Here is a 6,214-nt window from a genome sequence, read left to right as displayed (position 1 = left end):
TTTTTTTTTTTTTTTTTCATCCCTTTTTTCTTAGACTCGAGCTGCCTAAGAAGATAAGAAGAGGGGATTGAAAGTCAATCGGTGGTCGAACGGATGGGTCCGTGGATTTTTTTTCAATTTTCCATCGAGAGGAGCAAAAATCGGTGGGTGAAATCGACTTGATCTTCGACAGTCGATGTCTGTTCCGACCTAGGCTCTAGGTTTTCACGCGAACGATCAAATGGGGATGGAATCGCTATTATCTTTCGAACGGAAACGCGATGTTTTGGTTTCGTATCGATTTCGAGATATTCGATGATATATCGGATGGATTTCTTATGGCGCCGTTCTTCTATCGTCGATTTGCCCAATTGTTTTCTCGGTAATTTCGTTCGATGCTTGGAGTATTTTACTAGTGGTGGAATTTCACGAGTCGTTGAATCCGTTGAATTCGAAATCCATCTTCTTTGTCGTGTTACTTTAGATCCTGATCACGATTCCGCTTGTATATTTTCTATTTGACAAAACATCGCGCAAGTTATGCATCTTTCACGTAATATAAATAGAGATCCATAGATCTTGCCTGTTCTATTTACACGGTAGAACATAAAAAAGTAACTTTCATCTTCTATTCCTCTGAGAAATCGATTTATTCATTGTGCGAATATCTCTCGTAATCATTGTAATTCTCATGTTAAAATATTTGTAATTTCAACTGCTACGAATGATTTCTTAAAAAAGAAAAATAAAACAATTTCATTCTACTTCAAGGATATGAATACATTTGAAAGTAAAATTTTCACTTTTCAAGATAGTAGTTTTTCCTTGCGAAAAAATGCAACTTCTTTGAGAGTCTTATTCTCGAATACATTCATACTCTAAGACAACGACTGATGGTAAAGCTCTTGAAGAAGTTGTAACAATTAAATTACGAAGTTTTTTTCACATCTACTTTACACGTCGCCTCTCTTTCTCGTAGATTGTTATCTACGATCTGAGAGGTGATGAGATGTTGCTCGATGAAGAGCAGATTAATTAAGAGGGTACGAATAAGTTTTTCGATCGAAAGTTTAATTACTCGACGTTCAACGATATAAATATGATAATAATGCAAAGTATCTCGATAATCCGATTTAAACGTTGTGCGAGGTATGTTTTTATTTTTCTGTCATCTTTTCAATTATGCTTCTCTTGTAGGATCACGTTGAAATTGTCGATCGTAAAGCTCGGCGTTCATAAATTGATTTTTACTCGATTTAAATGCATACAACATATTTGCATACCTTACTTTTCATTATCAGATTCTTGCTCCATCGTGAGCTCTTTAATCAAAACTTTCATCCTAATAAATACACTCTACACGCAACATCTTTTTGTAATTTAAATTTCAATCTTTCAGACCAGACATAGAATTCCACATTCTTTGCGTGGAAAACACTGATTTTAATTTTTAAAAATAACGCAATATGAATATAATCTTTAAAATATTTCGCGAGAAACAGTTTTGTACCCGTACCATTTCGCATAAGATAACTTTCATAGCAAATACACGCGAGAAACTCATCAATCATCGGATTCGAATCCGATATATTCTCTGTCTGTCTGGTTGCATGAAAAATACCATGCAGCAGGCTCAAGATCGTTCCACGTGACAAATCATTGCATCCGTTTCCAAAATACGAAATCGGATAGAAATCTCTCTTCTCTAATGCACTCTATTATCTCACCCGATTCGATTTTTCTTTCGAATCATTAATATCTTTTTGACATATTTGTAAGAAAAACTTACACTTCGATCCTATTATTCGTGTACTAACACTATATTGGCAAAAAAAATTTGAAGTACTTTCGAAAAAGCGGTCGTATATTTCTGCCATTGTTGTTTCTATCGATTATGGGGTTAATATGAGTATACAGTACGAATCAAAAGTGTTACACAAGTGTTATTTTGAATTATTTTGTTTTTCATAACCTCCTTCTAATTTTCTTATTAATTCTAAATTAATAAATTCGAAAAAATCAGTAATTTTAACATCTTCGACAAAAGAAGAATTTTTGAGTATTTGATATTTTATAACACCTATTGAGGAATATCTATAACACTTTTGATTCGTACTGTATACTCATATTAACCCCATGATCGATAGAAACAGCAATGGCAGAAATATACGACCGCTTTTTCGAAAGTACTTCAAATTTTCCTGCTCGATATGCAATAAATTCTTCTTCTCTCACAGTTCGACCAGTAAATTATAAAACACGGTTTTCCTCGCACAAGTGGTAGTTCGCCGATAAACCATACCGATATTACGCAACGAGATTACCAACAGCATCGGTGAGCTAATGTTCGCTCTACTATCGTTTCATTCCTTCCAATGAATTTTATTTATCCGTGTTTAGCCGTCTATTTTTGCCAATTATTAATATCCAAGCAATCCTACGCCGGTACATTTTTCAAAATTAGTTCCGTAACGTTCTATTTTTGGTTCCAGATCTATATATATGATATTACAACCATATTGCGATTAACATAGCATAGCAGTTGCAATGTGCTTTCGCTTCTTTTCAAAAGATAAACAGAGCTTTCAACGTACGAGGAGGGCATGTTAACAGCATCATTATTTCACCCACGATCCACCTCGAAAACGTGGAAACACCGAATCGTGTTTACAGAGCATTCAATTTTTGAAAGCTTTAAACGTTGAGTTGGTAAAAAAAAGGGAAAAAAAGATAAGAAGCGTAGACGCGTGCGAAATTTACGTATAATTGATAATAAAAAAAAAAAATGAGAAAAATATCATACGTAATTTAAATGGATTTACGTATTAAAAAGACAAAAATAGAATAAAGAAAATGAAAAATATGCGTGTGAAATTTGCGTGCAGTCTTGGATGAATTTCGAAATGAATTTCAATTAAAAATAAAAACTGTAAGAGAAATACTAATCGAAATCAACCGAAAAGAAAAAAGATCTTTCTTCGTTTTCTTTAAAAAATTTCTTTAAACGAAAAGTTTAAACGGAAATTATTAAGATCGTTTCAATAAGAGTTTTGTCGTGAAAGAATATATTAATTTACGAATCTTTCTCTTTTTTACCACGCTTATATTAGAAACGATCTCTCTTGCGGAAATTTGAGCAACGGATGAATCGAACTTTTTAAAGTTTGATCAATTCTTACAGGATCCTTTGTAAAGCGAGGAAAAAGTGGAAGGACAACTTGGAAAAGAGGAACAATGAACGGGAGAAGTAACAAAAGATTGAAGATTCTATGCCCGAACAAACGAAATTCCCATGATACAGAAGAAACTTCGTCATTCCCATTACCCTTTCTTTATTAAATATTATTAGTGTACTTAATTAGATTGCTTTACACAGGGACCAACTTACTCTTGGAAAATAATTTTCGCGAAAATTTCGTTTCGAAGTTGCTTATATTTTCCGCATATCAACAACGAGTTTAATTATTCCGTTTAAATTGTAATCTTAAATCAAAATTTCTTTACTAGACCGAAAAGTTAGACAGTATTATATTCAAATTAAGCATGATTCATCGTTTGTCAATTCTTTGTTTCTATTCGACAACTCTTTTTTTATATGAAGATATATCTCCCTCCTCGAGAATAAAATTCCTTAGGGGATTGAAAAGAATTCTACATCCTACCATTATCGTGAAAAAATCTATTCTATTCGTTTTATCATTATCACGTCTCTCTTTTAGAGACCTATAATCCATCGAATAAAAAGTTCTTTCGTTTCATCGATACATCTTCCTCTCAAGCTTGTTACGATCACATAAAAGTTGCTCTATGCTGAATTACGCCTCGTCCTCCATTATATCGTTTCTGTTCCTTACTATGTTAGTTCTACATCGATAAATTGCTTCTAGAACGGAGAAATTACTTTTAATCTATCCATCCTTATCCCCGTGCTTTTTTACACCCCTGTATATCCGTAATATAATAACAGTGTTTCTGACTTTTATATTTTTTGTAAAAAAATAAAATGAAACACAAGTTCCATTTATTCTTTCACAAACGAAACATTATCTTTGAATCTTTACACGAAACTAGAGAACAATTTCACACCTTTCTCATGGAAAATAACAAGGAACTAACACGAAAGAATTTCCGTGAATTTTAATCTTTTCCTTTGGCTAATCTTGTTAAACGAACGTTAACTATTCCCTTCTTTTCACCGTCTTTTCTTCGCCGTTCTCTTTACCACGTTATCATCGCGGTCGTATAAGCAGATAAATTATACGCAACCGGCGCTATTTTCACCCTTTGCAACGATGCCGCAAGAAGAAAGACACGTAGCGTGTTGCATACGCGGTGCACATGGTTTATCTATTCGTGGCTCCTGTTAATAAACTCTAACTCTTTTCTCGACCACTATTACGGCACGTTAACCCGAAAACAGTCGCTAAATTCCATCTAACTTAAAAATTTCTAATTAATTTACGAAACAAACGTGTATATATTGGAATTGGATGTATACGTTCAATTTATAAATTAATTAATAAAGTTACAAATATAAATTTTCAGATATAAAATATATCTATTATTACTAATTTTTGTTTCAATAAATATTTATCTAGTTAAAAACAAAAATGAAAATCGCTTAATAGATCTTATTAATCTACAAACATTAATCCACGTTGAAAAAAAAATATTATCCCTCATAGATTATCCTGTATAATTATTCGTTTCGTTCAAACATATTGATTCGTTAAGTGATTTTTATCATACTTTTTATCTTCCAGCGACAAATTATCATGTCAGATATCGCATTTTGTTTTTGCCAAGCATTTCTTACTATTCTCACGCATAATTAAATGGAACAATTTACGAGTAGAATTAAAGAGAAGCGGTACACACCTACATACGAAGTTTATATATACTTGCGAAATAATTTACAATATGGATGTACTATGCAATGAATAAATAAATAATCTAACATAAGTGCATTATAAAGCTTGTGGTTTATAGACGTGTAGAAACAATATTCAATGTGATCGATGATTATTGTATTATTAAATGTTCTATGATTCACTAATATATCAACGAATCTAAAGGTTACTTCGAAATTCAAAACAAAATATGCTTCCACTCCGTTTCGTGGAAACAATACTAAACTGCTAATATTTGTGTATTCATAACAAACATGAATATGCGACGATATTAAGAATAAGATATACATAACATTAGATAAGACGTAATTTACTATGATTACGAATTTAAACAAGGACGCGCGAACTAGCCATAACCTAAAGAAAAAAAGCGTATACGTTCGTAACTGAAACTTTCCGTAGCAATCGTTCGTATTTTTCATCGATCAGTTTAGCCAATTAAAACAATAAGAGCGTGACGTGGTATCGAACGCATCGAAATCGCATATATAACAAGATACGTTGCACATGCGAAGAGTACGGAAATTAATCTTCGCGCAAAGTATAACGTATTTCAAACATGTCACGAGACGACGATAAAACGAAGGATCGACGGTCGAAGTATGCGCGAGACGCCACTAGGGGGGAGGGGGAACGGTTAACAGAATAGGCGGGCAAGGGGTACCAACACATCGCGGCGAATCGAATATCCGTCGAATTTTTAACCGACACAGTTTATTTTTCTGGGCGAAGATTCTCGCGTGCCAACATCGTCGTCGGCGTACATTGAACTCACTTACCTCAGCGTCCCTCTGCCATCGAGTCAATTGCCAGCCACGTTCATCGGTCCGTGGAACGGCGTTTCTTCTGATGCATGTCCGCTCCGTTTTCACTATGATCAAATCCGCGCCGTGGACGATTTCTTTAGCACACTATCGTTGTCACGCCGGTCCTCGATTAAAACACGCGGCAAAACCAAGTCGATTACGAATACGCGTCGTTCTCACATGAAAAAAAAATAAAGAAATCACAACACTGTTCGCCGGCTTTTCACTGGATCCCGTACATCCATCGAATGACTCCCTCCACGCCGCAGTGTTGCACGGGAACAACGACGAATTTGGCGCGAGAATTAAAATCACGCAGTGAGTGAATCACGAAGAAAACACCGATCAGAGAAAGAGAAACGAACGGAGGAGGGAGAAAACGAGAGAAGGGCGCGTGTAGTAAAGCACCAGCCGGCCGACAGGACACACCACGACAGACTGAAAATGAGGGTAGAAAACGTGGTTGCCTTCGCGACGCCCTCGTGCGTAGTCGGCCGGCATCGGCACGTTTCGCGTACC

This window comes from Apis dorsata, unplaced genomic scaffold (genome assembly GCF_000469605.1).
Source record: "Apis dorsata unplaced genomic scaffold, Apis dorsata 1.3 scaffold_169, whole genome shotgun sequence".
Taxonomy (NCBI): domain Eukaryota; kingdom Metazoa; phylum Arthropoda; class Insecta; order Hymenoptera; family Apidae; genus Apis; species Apis dorsata.
This window is presented reverse-complemented; position numbering follows the sequence as displayed.